General features: G+C 49.8%; 1 protein-coding gene across 6 annotated transcripts in view; it reads left to right on the top strand.

Moving 5' to 3' along the window:
- The first annotated feature begins 14096 nt into the window (after positions 1-14096).
- Positions 14097-16672, top strand: part of GULP1 (GULP PTB domain containing engulfment adaptor 1) — a 103017-nt gene continuing 100441 nt past the window's right edge. The window contains exon 1 of one of the 6 annotated variants that reach the window (XM_039912504.1): positions 14097-14326. The gene's annotated coding sequence lies outside the window, so the exon portion shown is untranslated. The remainder of the gene's footprint in view (positions 14327-16672) is intronic. The other 5 variants (XM_029069051.2, XM_029069052.2, XM_029069049.2 and 2 more) reach the window with 5 other exon arrangements.

Genomic DNA, 16672 nt, shown 5'->3' with positions numbered 1-16672 from the left:
CCCGTCAGTGGGCAGGGACTGTCTCTGTTACCGATTTGTACATTCCAAGCGCTTAGTACAGTGCTCGGCACATAGCAAGCACTCAATAAATACTATTGAATGAATGAATGAATACTGCACCCTGCCCTGCTGACCGCCTTCATGTTTCACAAGGAACTTGGAACAATCACTTTTTCCAGAAATGTGGAACACTTACAGCGTCCCTGGAAACATCTGAAGAAAGCTACAGGTCCCTGCCTGTTTAGTTTAGATTTCTCAATGCTTGCTGGTCAAATGTCCAAGTTTCTCTTGGAGTGAAATTGGGGGAGCTAAGCGATATTCTGGCTAATGTCAATAGCCTGGGCATTCTTGTTCTGTGACCAGGGTATCAAGTTTGCTTCCATTTCCCTACAGTTGCTATTTTTACCATCATGTTCCTCTGTGCTAGCAGAAGCCTTCCCTGGTGCTCAGCACACAGCGACTCGATACAGAATGCCTGACCTGTTCACAAATTCCATCCCAAGGGAATTTCAAAAATGCATGATTGGACCCTTTGGTTTGACCAGAGAGCACCTGGGAAGGGCATTTCCCTGCCACCATTGAAGGCAAAGTTCTAAGTTGTAGGGTAGCGGGGGGACACTACCCTGATTGTGAGGCAGCCTGCCCAGCCCTGCTTAATCAACACCATTGGCTGGTTCACTGTGAGGTGAAGGGTGGGGTGAGCATCAAAGCGCTTAGGGGGTACAGGCCCAAGTACTTAGTTGATGCAGGAAGGAGCACAGAAGGGGGAGATGAGAACTTAGGTAAGACTTTCTGGAGAAGATATTATTTGAGTAAGGAGCAGCATGGCTTAGTGGATAGAGCATGGGTGTGGGAGTCAGAGGAAATGGGTTCTAATCCCAGCCCTGACACTTGTCTGCTCTGTGACCTTGTGCAAGACACTTAACTTGTCTGTGCCTCAATTACGTGGGACAACCTGATTAACCTTGTACTTACCCCAAGGCTTGGAACAGTGCTTGGCAAATAGTAAGTGCTTAACAAATACCGTAATTATTACTATTATTCTTATCTTGTATCTAAAGTACCTGTCACATAGTATTTAAGAAATACCATTAGAATATAAAATAAAATTTAAAAATGCTATGTAAATAAAATAGAGTTGAAGATGGAGAGTAATGGTCCACTGGGTATCAATCAATCAGTGGTGTTTATTGAGCAGTTAGGGCTTGTCGAACAGGGAGGATGGTGGTATTGTCTACAGGAATGGGAAAGTTGAGGGGGAGGACAATGTTTGGGCGGGAAGATGAGGAATTAGAACATGAAAAGATGGGATATGGCACAGACATGGACACATAGATCTTATCTTAAACAGCATCAGGAAGTATTCATAAATTTGAGAAGCAGTGTGGCCTAGTGAGAAAAGCACGGGAGTCAGAGGACACAGGTTCTAGCATTAGCTCCGCCACATGTCTACTGTGTGATGATGGGCAAGCCACTTCTCTGTGCCTCGGTTTCCTCATCTTTAAAATGGGGAATTAAGACTGTGAGCCCCATGTGGGACGTGGACTGTGTCCAACCTGATCAGCTTGTATCTACCCCAGAGCTTACTCAGTACAGTGCTCTACACATAGTAAGTACTCAATAAATACCATTGATTGATTGATTAACAAATGATATTAAAAAATATAAAAAAACAAATGTATGGACCATTCAGAATTTTGCTGAACTTCATGTTGCTTAATTTTTATGTGGCACGTATAAAAGAGGCACAAGGGGGAAGAAAGAAATAGTGGTGTCATAGAAGCGCTTTCTGGTTTGACATTTGAGCATTTGGAAATTTGGACATTATGCAAATAGTTATTCAAAATACTTTTGGAAAAATAAGTTTCTGTTTTAATGTCAGTTTTGAATGGATCATGCCCAGGAAGGGGCTGAAATTTTGAAGACATAAACTCTTCCTTTCTTCTTCCTTACTCATCAGAGAAACTTGACCCACCAGGATTCCTTTTTATTTAGATCCTTCACCTTTGGAGCCTCTGATTTAGATCATATACATCTAGAACACATCCACTAGACACCCAACAAACATCAAAGCTTCAGCAGGGTCCTGGCCCACCCCGACCAGAAGAATATGATGTCGGTCCCATTGGTTTGATAAATCCACAAACTGGAAACCCATGTTGAATGTGTGATCCCCAAAGTTGATGAGAGATGAGCACAAAACCAGATTCAAAACTTGGAACAATAAGCAAGCATCCAGGCCACCCCAACTGGCTTCTCCATGATGGGCCTGGACAAAGGTTATGAAAACCTCTGGCTCTGAGAGAAAAATCTAGGCTCCACTGAGGACCTGTTTGGGAAATGATAGGCAGCGGTCACACTGTCCTGATTCCTGACTGTAGCCAGTCAGCTGGGCCCTGAGACCCAGTGGCAGGAACTGAGGGTTCCCAGATCTGTGGATTTGTTTCATGGTATCTGTTAAGCACTTACTATATACCAGGCATCATACTAAGCTCTGGGTTAGATACAAGCTAATCAGATAGGACTCAATCCATGTCCCAAATGGGGCTCACAGTCTAAATCTAGTTTCACAGGTGAGGTAAATGAAGCCCAGAGGAGTTGTGATATGCCCAAGGTCACAAAACAGAGAGGTGGTGGAGGCAGGATTAGAATCCAGGTCCTTCTGACTCCCAGGCTCGGGATCTATCTACTAGGCCATGCTCCTTGATGGTGAAGGGAACTCTAGACAGTCAGTCAATCATCAGTCAGTACAATCTAACAATATAACAGACACATTCCCATCCCTCGGTTACCTTACAGTCTAGAGGGGGAGACAGACATTAACATAAATAAATTAAATTACTACAGGGCTGGGAGATTGGATAAATAAAGAAAGCAAGTCAGCACGATGCAGAAGGGAATGGGAGAAACTCTAATCGGTGGCCCACTTCCAAGGCTTTTTGTCCTGCCGTGCCTGGCCCTACTCGGCCCCCACCCAGCCTTGCCCAGCCTCCCCCAGCACTCCAGTGAGGCCATGGAGGCAGCTGAGTGTGGGGAGCAACTCCCCCGCTGCTAACCAGGGACTCCATACAGCCGAGGGCCTCGGCTTAGCTTCCTGGGGGGCCCTTCAGGGAAACCTGAGGCTTGCCTGGCCAGCCTGATGTGGGCATCTTGGTTCAGGGAGCAGGGAAGTGGTGGAAAGGGGGATGCTGAGTGTCGTTGTCCCCTAGCCCTTATCTCCCTCCTGGCTTGCACCACAGGGGTCCCTTCTCCACACAGCTGGGCAGGCCCTGTCATTCTCTAGCAGCAGGCGGAGTGGCTGGCTTAGCCCCGATTTAATCGAGTCTCTTCATTGGGCTTTTCAGAACCGTGTCTTTGGCCCGGCGTTAGATTTTGAACCCCAAGTGGAGAACGGTTTGTGGTTTGGTGCTGCTCCGACTGCAGGCGTTAGGCTGGTTGCAGAACGTCCAGGCCGAGGGCTTCCAGGCAACCTTCCTCAGTTCGTGGCTGTGGCCAATGAAAATCCCCTCGGGTGCAGTGGCAGGCCCCAGTGAGACTCTGTGGGGCTGATGCTATTAGATCCAGGGAGGTCTTTTCAAGTCAGGGTCAAGTGGGGTTTTCAGTGATTCCCCAGTGTGCCAGTCCCAGGCTCAAGGCTGCGTGCACACTACAGACTTAAGGCTGCATGCTCACTACCAGCACAAGACCTGAAGAACAAAGAGGTCTGGGTGTGCCAGGATGGAACAGCTGAATAAATAATTCAATATGCACAGAAGTGTTCATGAAGAGAAGTGCTGAGGCAGGCATGGACCAAGTGTAGGCTTCTTTGCACTAGAAGAGATTCCTTTCCAAGGGTGCCCTGAACTCTCCTCCTGCTAGGGGGCTGCACTGTCTGTACTCCAGGCCTTTTGCCCACTTGTCTGTCTCTCCCTCCCCTCTGTCCACCTGCAGTCCCTCCCACCCCGCCCCATCTGCCTATTTCCCCCTCTGACTGCCTCTCTCTTCCCCCGGCTGCCTGCCTGTCTCCCCTTCCCCTCTAACTGCCCCTGTGTTTCTCCCTCCCCACTGACCTCTCAGCCTGCCTGTCTGTCTGTCCTTCTGTCTGTGATTATGTCCTGGGTTGGGGACTGTTTCAGAGTTCTTGCCCGCCTAGGTAGAGCACAAGGACTTTTGGCTAGGAGCTCTTAATTTTCTTCTATAATCAGGCTTTGTTCTAAATCTGGCTGCCTTGAAATGTGCCAAACACCCTTGGGTCTCAGCAGCAGTTTGTACTTTGCACATAAAACATTCTGGAGTAAGGGGCAAATCCTGGAAAAGGTAGGGAATGAGGAGGGAGGAAGTCTTCAGAAGGAATAGGAATTTTCATTTTACAAATCCCCCCTCAGCCTGTGGCCTTAATGTAGAAAAACAAAACCTTGAGATAGCTAGCAGCACTGCTCATTTTCTGCTCTTTCCTTAAAAAGGCAACACACCCAAAAATCCTTAAACATGTTGAGTCAAATGCCAGCTCTGTGGGCAAGGGAGGCCCCAATGGCCGAGGATGGGGAGGGGAAGGGCAGAGCATTTCCGGGGCTCTAGAGCTGTGGTGGGGCGTGTTTCCTGCCCAGAATAGGTTTGTGATCAATCAACAAGCCCGAAGTAGGGATTGAGTCCTCACTGTGAGCAGGCAGGGCTCCATACCAAATGTGTTAGGAGGGCACCCTCTTGCGCTCTGGCCTGACAGAGGGACCAGTCTGCCAGGGTCGGGTGTGGAGAGAGCTGATCTGGCTTGCTAGTCAACCCTCAAAACTCAGAGACCGTGTAAACGGTGTTTGCTATTCATCAGACAAGTGGCAGAGTTGGATTGGAACTCAGGACTCTGGATTTTGGTCCTGTGCCTTCCCCATCAAGCCATACCGCTTCACCAAAAGTTGATGCTGGTCCCGGATTGCACTTAGAGAAGCAGCGTGGCTCAGTGGAAAGAACATGGGCTTGGGAATCAGAGGTCATGGGTTCTAATCCAGGCTCCACCACTTGTCAGCTGTGTAACTTTGGACAAGTCACTTAACTTCTCTGTGCCTCAGTTCCCTCATCTGTAAAATGGGGATTAAGACTGTGAGCCTCATGTGGGACAACTTGATTACCTCGTATCCCCCCCAGTGCTTAGAACAGTACATGGCACATAGTAAGTGCTTAACAAATACCATCATCATCATCATCATCATCATCACTGCATTCCCCGGGAGGGTGACCTGGCCAGTGGGAACTAACTAACATGCCACTGACCATGTGCTCAGAATGCAAGAGACCAGTTTAGAAGCCAGCTCATCACTGCCACATGGTCACTCCTGACAGTAATGATAACTGTGGTATTTGTTCTGCACTTACTATGTGCTAAGTAACAATAATAATAATAATAATAATAATGACGGTATTTGTTGAGCTCTTACTATGTGCCAAGCAGTGTTCTAAGAGCTGGGATAGATACACGGTAATCAGGTTGTCATTCATTCAATCATTCATTCATTCATTCACTCGTATTTATTGAGCACTTAATGTGTGCAGACCACTGTACTAAGTGCTTGGAAAGTACAATTCAGTAACAAAGAGAGACAATCCCTGCCCACAACGTGCTCACAGTCTAGAAGTGGGGAGGTAGACATCAAAAGAAGTAAACAGGCATCCATAGCATCAATATAAATAAAAGAACTATATATAATATATAAGAACTATTATATATATGTATATATATATATATATATCAGAACAAGTAAACAAGCAAACAGGTGTTAATTTAAATAAATAGTATTATAGATATGTACATATATACACAAGTGTTGTGGTGCAGGGAGGGGGTGTAGAGCAAAGGGGGCGAGTGAGAGAGATGGGGAGGGAGAGCTGTAGAAAAGGGGGGCTTAGTCTGGGAAGGTCTCCTGCAGGAGGTAAGCCTTCAGTAGGGCTTTGAAGGGGGGGAAGTGTGATTGGCGGATTTGAGGAGGGAAGGCCAGAGGTAGAACTTAGGCCAGGGGTCGAAGGTGGGACAAGGCACAGTGAGAAGGTTGTCCCATGTGGGGCTCAGAGTCTTAATCCCCATTTTACAGATGAGGTAACTGAGGCACAGAGAAGTTAAGTGGCTCGCCCAAGGTTACGCAGCAGACAAGTGGCGGAGCCAGGATTAGAATGCACGTTCTCTGACTCCCAAGTCCGTGCTCTTTCCACAAAGCCACGCTGTTTCTCTATGTGTGTGTAATGTTGGTAAGTGGTGTGGTGTAAGTGAATGTGATGTTACTGGGGATTCTCAGCCTTAAGTCCCATTCAAAAGAGCTCCCGGTGTCACTTTAGGAATGCCGGCACCCCGGTCAGTCTCCATAGGGCCCTGAAGCTCTTCAGTAATCCCTTCTTCTAATGCAGGATTTCCATTCTAACCTGAAGCCCAGGTGTCTCCCCAAAGGTGTAGAGGTCAACAGGGACTAGACTAAGCCCCTTCTTTCCTCTTCTCCCATTCCCTTTGCGTCATCCTGACTTGATCCCTTGGTTCTTCCTCCCTCCCAGCCCCACAGCACTTATGTACATATCTGTAATAATAATGTTGGTATTTGTAAAGCGCTTACTATGTGCAGAGCACTGTTCTATCTGTAACATTTGTATTGATGTCTGTCTCCCCCCTCTAGACTGTAAGTTCACTGTGGGCAAGAATTCTGACACAATTCTGTTCATTCATTCATTCAATCGAATTTACTGACCACTTACTCTGTGTAGAGCACTGTACTAAGTACTTGGGGGAATACAACACAGCAATAAAGAGAGACTATTCCTGCCCCACAAGGAACTCACAGTCTGGGGGTGTTGGGGGGACAGACATCAATATAAGTAAACAGACGTCAATATAAATAAATAACATTACAGATATATACATAAATGCTGTGGGGTGGAGAGCGGGGAGAAAGTGCAAAGGGATACAGTTAGGGTGAAGTGGAAGGGAGTGGGAGATGATGAAAAGTAGGGCTCCCAAGGCTTGGTACAGTGCTCTGCATGCAGTAAGCACTCCTAAATATGATTGAATGAATAGACTAATCCTCTGCACCCCAAGGAGGGGTGCAGGAAGCCCCAGGGCAAAGCGCTCCCTCCTGCTTCCAAGGTTCCCCAGTCTATGTATCTCCCCATCACCCAGAGCTTCTTCTCCAGCCCCTACCACAAGCAAAGAAGGAGGAGGAGGAGGAGGAGGTGAGGGTGGAAGAGAGAGAGGAAGAGGAGAAGGAGAAGGAAGAGGAGAAGAAAGAGAAGGAGAAGGAAGAGGAGGAGGAGAAGAGAGAGAAGGAGGAGGAGGAGGAAGAGGAAAAGAAAGAGAAGGATAAGAAGGAGGAGGAGGAGGAGAAGGAAAAGGAAGAGGAAGAGGAGGAGAGGAGGAGGAAGAGAAGAAGGAGAAGGAGGAGGAGGAGGAGGAGGAATGTTAGGCACTGTTCTAAGTGCTGGGGTAGATAGTGAAATCACTGAGTCCCACAGGGGGATCACAATCTAAGTAAGAGGGAGAACAGGTATAGAATCCTCATTTTATAGCTGAGGAAACTGAGCACAGGGAATAATAATAATAATAATGTTGGTATTTGTTAAGCGCTTACTATGTGCCGAGCACTGTTCTAAGCGCTGGGGTAGACATAGGGGAATCAGGTTGTCCCACGTGGGGCTCACAGTCTTAATCCCCATTTTACAGATGAGGGAACTGAGGCACAGAGAAGTTAAGTGACTTGCCCACAGTCACACAGCCGACAAGTGGCAGAGCTGGGATTCGAACTCATGAGCCCTGACTCCAAAGCCCATGCTCTTTCCACTGAGCCATGCTACTTCTCTAAGTGACTTGCCCCAGGTCACATAGATAAATGGTAGGGCCAGAATTAGACCTCTAAACTGCAAGCTCATTGTATGTGGGCAGGGAATGTGTCTGTTATTGTTCTATTGTAGTCTCCCAAGCGCTTATTACAGTGCTCTGCACACAGTAGGCACTCAGTAAATACTATGGAATGAATGAATGAATTAGAACCCAGGTCCTCCTCTGAAAGCTCAACATTGTTTAGTAAGTTCTTAAAAAAGTAATAAAAGAAAACAAAATCAGGTCAAAACCCCTTTCTACCACTGTACTTTTCTATAGGTGCCCCAGGGTTCACACTCATCTCCCCCTCAGGGGTGACAGCCTTGCTCTTCTAGAATCCTGGACACTGGACTCTGAACCTCCAGGGATCCTTTCTGATCCTTCCCTGGACCCTGTGTCCATTCAGGATCCATTCAGGATCCACAGCACGAGCACTCCCTGTCTCCCCATCTCCCAGGCATACAAATCACTCCCCTCATCTCAAGATGGCCAAGGGTCTCCCTAATCCCCTGGGAAGTAAGGTGGCCTAGTGGAAAGAGCATGAAGCTAGAGACAGAGGGCCTGGGTTCATTCATTCATGCATTCATTCATTCATTCATTCATTCAATAGTATTTACTGAGTGTTTACTATGTGCAGAGCACTGTACTAAGCACTTGGAATGTACAAATCGGTAACAGATAGAGACAGTCCCTGCCCTCTGATGGATTTACAGTCTAATCGGGGGAGACAGACAGACAAGAACAATAGCAATAAATAGAATCAAGGGGATGAACATCTCATTAAAACCATAGCAAATAAATAGAATCAAGGTGATGTACATCTCATTAACAAAATAAATAGGGTAATGAAAATATATACAGTTGAGCGGATGAGTACAGTGCTGAGGGGATGGGAAGGGAGAGGGGGAGGAGCAGACGGAAAGGGAGGAAAAGAGGGCTTAGCTGAGGAGAGGTGGTGAGGGGGGATAGAGGGGGAGCAGAGGGAGCAGAGAGAAAAGGGGAGCTCAGCCTGGGAAGGTCAGGGTTCTAATCCCTGCTCTGCCAAGCAGGGGGCCCAGTGGAGCTGGTTGTCACACCTGGCCCTCTTACCTCAACCATACATAGTTCGTCTCACAAACAATGTTCAGCACATAGTAAGCGCTTAACAAATACCATTATTATTATTATTATTAAGGGAGAAAACCACGACCTAACACAAACCACGATTGTGAAGTATTCACCACATTTCCCAATCGATTGTATTTACTGAGCACTTACTGTGTGCAGAGCACTAAACTAAACGTTTGGGAGAGTACAATTCAACAGAATTAGCAGACACATTCCCTGCTCCTAATGAGCTTTCAGTCTAGAGGGTGAGACAGACATTAATATGAATAAATAAGTAATTTATAATATATAATGAAATAAATATGATTGAACAAATGAGCGGTCCAAATACCACTCAATCGCATTTATTGAGCACTTACTGTGTGCAGAGCACTGTACTAAGTGCTCAATTGTCCAAAGGTTACAGATCGAAGTGCATAGATTACATTGAAAGGAGAGCTGGGGAAAAGAGGGCTTAAGAGAAGGGTTAAAAGAGGGCTTCCCAAGAGAGAACATAATGTAAACCAGGATAACATTTACTGTGACAGTCGACAGCAACCAAATCCCTGCAGTGACCTGTTCACTGTCTCTTGTCACCCCATTGTCACTATCCAAGCCAAATGGGGCTCTCACTCTCCTGGATCCATCAGGTCTGTCATTTCTGGTTCCCACTTCCTCCTGTAATAATAATGATTATAACAATTACGGTACTTGTTAAGCACCAAGCACTATGTGCCAAGCACTGTTCTAAGCGCTGGAGTAGATACACATTAATCAGTTTGAGCACAGCCCCTGTCTCACATGGGGCTCACCCTCTGATCCCCATTTTACAGATGAGATAACTGAGGCACAGAGAAGTTAAGTGACATGCCAGAGGTCACATCGCAGACCTATGGCAGAGCTAGGATTAGAACCCATATCTTTCTGACTCCCAGGCCCATGATCTATCCACTAAGCTATGCTGCTTCTCAATACAGTCTTGTCCATCTTTGGTTCACTGTGATGACTGCCGTGGACATATGGAGTGCCAACCTCTGATAAGAGAAGGATATCTGGATGCCCACATCCTCAGAGAGTCCACAGCAGTGACCCTGCCCAGGCCACTGCAGGATTTCCTGGATTCAGTTTGCACAGTACAAAATCAGCAAACACAGTCCACCGCAATTGATGTACCCAACATGGAGGAAGCCTTGTGTGACGCCGGGGTCTCACCCAGAAGCGGAGTGCACGTGTCAGACAGAATCTCTCAGGACCATCAGCTCGGCCCTGTGGGTGGCGCGACCACCTGTGAGCCCTGCTGGGCAGTCTGGACAAATGACCGGTGGCCCCAAGGGGCTGCCTTCATCTCATCTGCCTGACTGTCTGACCACAAGACCTGAAACCTCAATGCTAGTTCTGGGAGGGTCAAGTGGCTGGGTGCCCTGAAACCAGGTGCCACAGTGAGCTGTCAGCAGTCTCATGGACCAGCTCTCAGAGTTTCTCAGCCCTCACAGAGCTGCCTCACCCACCAGCACCAAGGCCCACCTCTATTTGATTCGGTTTCCTTTGGCTTTTCAGAACAAAGACCGTAATGCCTCAGCCTTCATCGGTGGGGCATAGAAGGCACGGCCCTTTTCCAGAGAGCAGACTTCAGTTGAAAACACCAGCAGGGTCCAGAGGGATAGGATAAATTCATGGACATTTGTGTACGCTGGGTCACCAGAGGAGAGTCAGGGATGGAGAGGGGAGAGTCAAGGGGGTTGGATTGTTCACTCTAAAACATTAGGATCAATCCCCAGGAGGGCAGCCAGAACACAATTCCTCCAACAGCAATTTGTTCCTGTAGGAGACAGTCTGGGCTGGATGGATGGTGTGGGCTCACAAAGGAATGGCATCTCAGTGTCCTTAGAAAACTGATAGACCAAAGATATTGATTGATTCGTTCCTGATAATTCAGATCATTTGTTCTGTAGACCCATGCTGTACTAGGTGGTAATAAAAGCCTTGTGCACATGAGAAAATATTGAGAAGTGTTCATCAGAGAGAGGGAAAGAGAAGAAGGGAAGGTGAGAGAGAGTGAGAGTGAAACTAGAGAGCTGTTATTGCTTTTGGATCCAGGCTAGTCCAGGGAGTCAGGGGGTTTTTCTTCCAACTCACCTCGCTGGATGCCCAGATGGAGTCAGAGATGCCCATGCCATCGTCATCCTAAATACTGAGACCAAACATGGATTAGTTCCCCGTCAGACATAAGCCAGGAGCTGCCCACTCAGGAACCTGGAATCAGCATTCATTTGCAATTCAGTCATCCAAGGACTCATCAGCTTCATTGCTTCTCAAGAGTGATCAGCTGCGGGTGAGATTGCATTCGGATATTCCCGATGTTCCTTCCGATTCGGTCTCCTTCCATAACATCGGTCCTTTTCTGCCACCGAGTCTCATCCCCCTTTCTGGGCTACTGACGTTTGGGGCCCACTCAGGCATCAGGGAACAAAGGATGAAGAATAAAGTTACATGCTGTAAACTTGAATTCCTAATTCAGTTGTCCTCGAGGAGGAGATTGAGATGAATCAAATCTCTGCGGCTTCTCTCAAATCAATCATATTTCTTAAGCGCTACTGTGCACAGAGCACAGTACCAAGGACTTGGGAAAGTACAGTACAAAAGAGTTGGTAGACATGAAACCCTGCCCACAAGGAGCTTACAGTCTAGAGGGGGACAGACAAACTCTCACGGCTTTGACTAATAATAATAATGTTGGTATTTGTTAAGCGCTTACTATGTGCCGAGCACTGTTCTAAGCGCTGGGGTAGACACAGGGGAATCAGGATGTTCCACGTGGGGCTCACAGTCTTAATCCCCATTTTACAGATGAGGTAACTGAGGCACAGAGAAGTTAAGTGACTTGCCCACAGTCACACAGCTGACAAGTGGCAGAGTGGGATTTGAACTCATGACCTCTGACTCCAAAGCCCGTGCTCTTTCCACTGAGCCACGCTGACTACCATCTCTACGCAGATGACACGCAGATCTACATCTCTGCCCCTGTCCTCTCCCCCTCCCTTCAGGCTCGCATCTCCTCCTGCCTCCAGGATGTTTCCACCTGGATGTCTGCCCGCCACCTAAAACTCAACATGAGCAAGACTGAGCTCCTCATCTTCCCTCAAAGCCCGGTCCTCTCCCAGACTTCCCTATCACCATGGATGGCACGACCATCCTTCCCATCTCTCAGGCCCGCAACCTCGGTGTCATCTTTGACTTGTCCCTCTCGTTCACCCCACACATCCGATCCTTTACCGAGACCTGCCGGTCTCACCTTTACAATATCGCCAAGATCCGCCCTTTCCTCTCCACTCAAACGGCTACCTTACTGCTACAGGCTCTCGTTATATCCCGGCTAGACTACTGTGTCAGCCTTCTCTCTGATCTCCCTTCCTCCTCTCTCACCCCGCTCCAGTCTATTCTTCACTCTGCTGCCGGCTCATCTTCCTGCAGAAACGTTCTCGTCACGTCACTCCCCTTCTTAAACACCTCCAGTGGTTGCCTGTCAACCTCCGCTTCAAACAAAAACTCCTCACTCTAGGCTTCGAGGCTCTCCATCACCTTGCCCCTTCCTACCTCTCCTCCCTTCTCTCTTTCTACTGCCCACCCCGCACGCTCCGCTCCTCCGCCGCCCACCTCCTCACCGTCCCTCAGTCTCGCCTATCCCACCGTCGGCCCCCGGGCCACGTCCTCCCATGGTCCTGGAACGCCCTCCTTCCTCATCTCAGACAATCTAATTCTCTTCCCCTCTTCAAATCCCTCCTTAAAGCTCACCTCCTCCAAGAGGCCTTCCCAGACTGAGCTTCCCCTTTTTACCCTCTGCTCCCTCTACCCCCCCTTCACCTCTCTGCAGCTAAACCCTCTTCTCCCCCCTTTCCCCCCGCTCCTCCCCCTCTCCCGTCCCATCCCCTCAGCAGTGTACTCATCTGCTCAATTGTATATATCTTCATTACCCTATTTATTTTGTTTAATGAGATGTACATCACCCTGATTCTATTTATTTGCCATTGTTTTTATAAGATGTTCTTCCCCTTAACTCTATTTGTTGCCATTGTTCTTGTCTGCCTGTCTCCCCCGATTAGACTGTAAGCCTGTCAAAGGGCAGGGACTGTCTCTATCTGTTGCCGACTTGTTCATTCCAAGCGCTTAGTACAGTGCTCTACACATAGTAAGTGCTCAATAAATACTATTGAATGAATGAATGAATAAAATAAATCACTGAAAGGGGAATCTGCAGGGTGTAAGCACATGCATGCAAGTGCTGTGGGGCTGGGGTGGAGTAAGCGTCAAGTTGCTTAAGGGATATAGACCCAAGGGCTTAGGTGAGGCAGAAGGAAGGGTGAAAAAGGTTTGTCTTGGAAACCTTGGAGGAGGAGGAGGAGGAGGAGGAGATGTGATTTTAGTAGGACTCAGCTCCTACTCCAACCAACCCAACCTGCACACTTTGTTCCTCGCACCCCAAACTACTCACCATATCTCGATCTCTTCTATCTTGTCGACGATCCCTCCTCCACATCTCCCTCTGGTCTAGAACTCCCTGCCCTTTTATATCTGACAGACCATCACTCTCCCCATCTTCAAACCCCTCCTAAAATCACATCTCCTTCAAGAGGCCTTCCCCAACCAAGCCCTAATTTTCCCATTCCCTCCACTGACGGGAGAGAGGGGGAGAAGGAGGAGACCGTGAGCCCGTTATCGTGCAGGGATTGTCTCTATCTGTTGCCGAACTGTACGTTCCAAGCGTTCAATAAATTCGTACAGTGCTCTGCACATAGTAAGCGTCAATAAATACTATTGAATGAATGAATGAATGAGGGAGGGAGGAGGAAGGGGAGGAGGAGGGAAAGGAAGGGGAGAGGAGGAGGGGGAGGACCTGGGAGAGGGAAGGGAAGGGGAGGGGACGGGGAGGGTCGGGGAGAGAGAAGGGGAGGGGGAAGAAAAGGGGAGGAGAAGGGAGAGGACGAGGAGCAGAGGCGGGGGCGACGGGCAAGACTGGGGGAGGGCGACGGGCGGTGCGGAGTGAAACTTGGAAACCCCCCCGCCCAACTCACACCCCGAGCCTCCCTCCCGCAGGAGGCTGCGGGACGGGCCGAAAAGCGGGGCCCCGGGGGTCGGGGGTCGGGGGTCGGGGGTGGAGTAGGGGGGTCGGGCAGGGGTGGAGGGGAGGGAGGTTGAGGCCGGGGCTCCGGGGGCCTCCCTGCTCACCCCGCCCCCTCCTGTCCGTCCCCCCACCCGCGGCAGCCTCCGCTCTCGGTGCGGGGACCGTCCGGAGCGCGGGGGCCGGAGCGCGGGGGCCGGACGGGGCCGGAGGGGACCGGACGGGGCCTGCGGACCGGACACTGCACCGCCTCCGGGCTGGCCGCCGCCGCCGGACACTGGAGCTTCGCTGCGCAGCCGGTAAGTGTCCGCACGGACATCAGGCGGACCCCGTCCCGGCCGGAGCCGAGGGGGGCGAGGGGCCGGAGTCAGGAGGCTGAAGGGGCGTGGGGGGCGGGGAGGGGGGGCTGAGGGGTCGTGGGGCTGGAGCTGGAGCCGGACGGACCGAGGGCTGGGGGGGCCGGGCCGGGCCGGGCCGGGGGCAGGGCCCGAGAGGGAGAGGGGCCCGGGGGTCAGCGCCGCCGCCCTGGGGGGCCCGCCGACCGGACCCCGGCGCCCCCGGACTCCCGGCTTGCCCATTGTACATTCCAAGCGCTCAGTACAGCGCTCTGCACGTAGTAAGCGCTCAATAAATACGATTGAATGAATTCCCCCTCCCGGAGCTGGGAAACTCCCTTTCCCGGGTCCGGACCGTTAACCGAGCCACTGGCGAGGGGCAGGGTCTCGCCCCGCCGCTGCCCATTCCACCACCGCCCCGCCGGCTCCTCTGCCCCCTCCGGCCACGGCAGCCGTCCGGGGAAGGCTTGGAGGAATAATAATCGTAATACTAATGTTAATTCTGGGTACTGTCAAGCGCTTACTATGTGCCAAGCGCTGTTCTAAGCGCTGGGGGAGATCCAGGGTCATCAGGTGGGCCCACGTGGGGCTCGCAGTCTTCATCCCCATTTTCCAGATGAGGTAAGTGAGGCACAGAGAAGGGAAGAGGTTTGTCCAAAGTCACAAAGCCGACAAGCCGCGGAGCCGGGATTAAAACCCACGTCCACTGACTCCCAAGACCCGGCTCTTGCACTAAGCCACGATGCTTCTCGGGAAGTTTCCTGATCCCCTGCCCCAGGGTCCTGGCCCCTGGTCGGCAGGCTCCCAGCCCTGGAACAAGACACCCGCCGTCTCCAGACCCCAGCCGGTTCCTGGCCCCCTGGCACTGTCCTACTCCTAGCACCTGACCACAGAGGAATCGCTGCCCCACCGTGTGTGTGCGGGGCAGAGGGGGGGATTTGGAGGAGTTTCGAGGGTCTAATCCCGTTTGGGACTGAAGCCCGGGGTGCTGCCTTCTGAGGGGCACAGTGGAACCGATTAGTAATCAATCAGTGGTCTTTATTGAACGCTTACAGTGTGGAAAGTACTGTACTAAGCACTTGGGAGAATACACTACGACAGAGTAGATAGGCACATTCCCTGCCCACAGGAAGCTTACTGTTTAGAGGGCAAGAGATATTAATAAAAATAAATAAATTACAGCTATGTCCATTAGTGCTGTGGGGCCGAGGGTGAGGTGAATAATAAATGCTTGAAGTGTTCAGTCCCAAGTGCAGAGGCGATTCAGAAAGGAGAGGGAGTCGGGGAAAAGAGGGCTTATTCGGAGAAGGCCTGTTGGAGGAGATGTGACCTTAATAAGACTTTGAAGGAGAGGAGCGTGGTGGCCTGGTGCAGATGGAGAGGGAAAGATTTCAGGGTAAGAAGCAAGACACGGGCAAGGGGTCCTCAGGGAGACAGGAGAGATGGACGCTGGTTTTCAAAGACAGACGGGTGCAGAATGGGTTTGTAGTAGGAAATCAGGGAGATGAGGTTGGAGGGGAAAGGGGATTGAGTGCTTTAAAGACAATGGTAAGGAGTTTCTGTCTGATGAGAGGTGAATGGGCAGCCACTGGAGGGTCTTGAGGAATGGGGAGACATGGACTGAACTTTTTCTAGATAAACGATCTGGGCAGCAGAGTGAAGTTTGGACTGGAGTCTGGGGTGGGGGGAGACAGGAGGCAGTTATTAATAACAATATTAGCGCTTAGTATTGATAATTATAATTGTATCTGTTAGCAATTATTCCATGCCTAACACTGTACTGAACCTTGGGGGAGAAACAGTATTAGCAGGTTGGAGACACACCTCAGTCGAACAGGTATGTCATCCCCATTTTAAAGATGAGGAAACTGATACACTGAGGCTTGAAGTGACTTGCCTAAGGCCACTCAGCAGGCAAATGGCAGAGCTGAGATTAGAATCCATGTCCTCTGACTCCCAGGCCTGTATTCTTTGCACTAGGTCATACTGCTCCTCATCTGCTCAGTTCAACCCTCTTCTCCCCCACCTCCCAACACTAAGACTGGAATGTTGGGCTGCATTACCTGCTTTGACCCCACAGCTTTTTGAGCAGACTGGTTAGAACCCCACCCCCCAGGGCTTTATTGCCATTGTTCTTGTCTGTCCGTCTCCCCCGATTAGACTGTAAGCCCGTCAAATGGCAGGGACTGTCTCTACCTGTTGCCGACTTGTTCATTCCAAGCGCTTAGTACAGTGCTCTGCACATAGTAAGCACTCAATAAATACTATTGAATGAATGAATGAATGAATGAATGAATGAATGAAAGGGCT

The sequence above is a fragment of the Ornithorhynchus anatinus genome, chromosome 7 (assembly GCF_004115215.2).
Source record: "Ornithorhynchus anatinus isolate Pmale09 chromosome 7, mOrnAna1.pri.v4, whole genome shotgun sequence".
NCBI classification, from domain to species: Eukaryota; Metazoa; Chordata; class Mammalia; order Monotremata; family Ornithorhynchidae; genus Ornithorhynchus; species Ornithorhynchus anatinus.
This window is presented reverse-complemented; position numbering and strand designations above follow the sequence as displayed.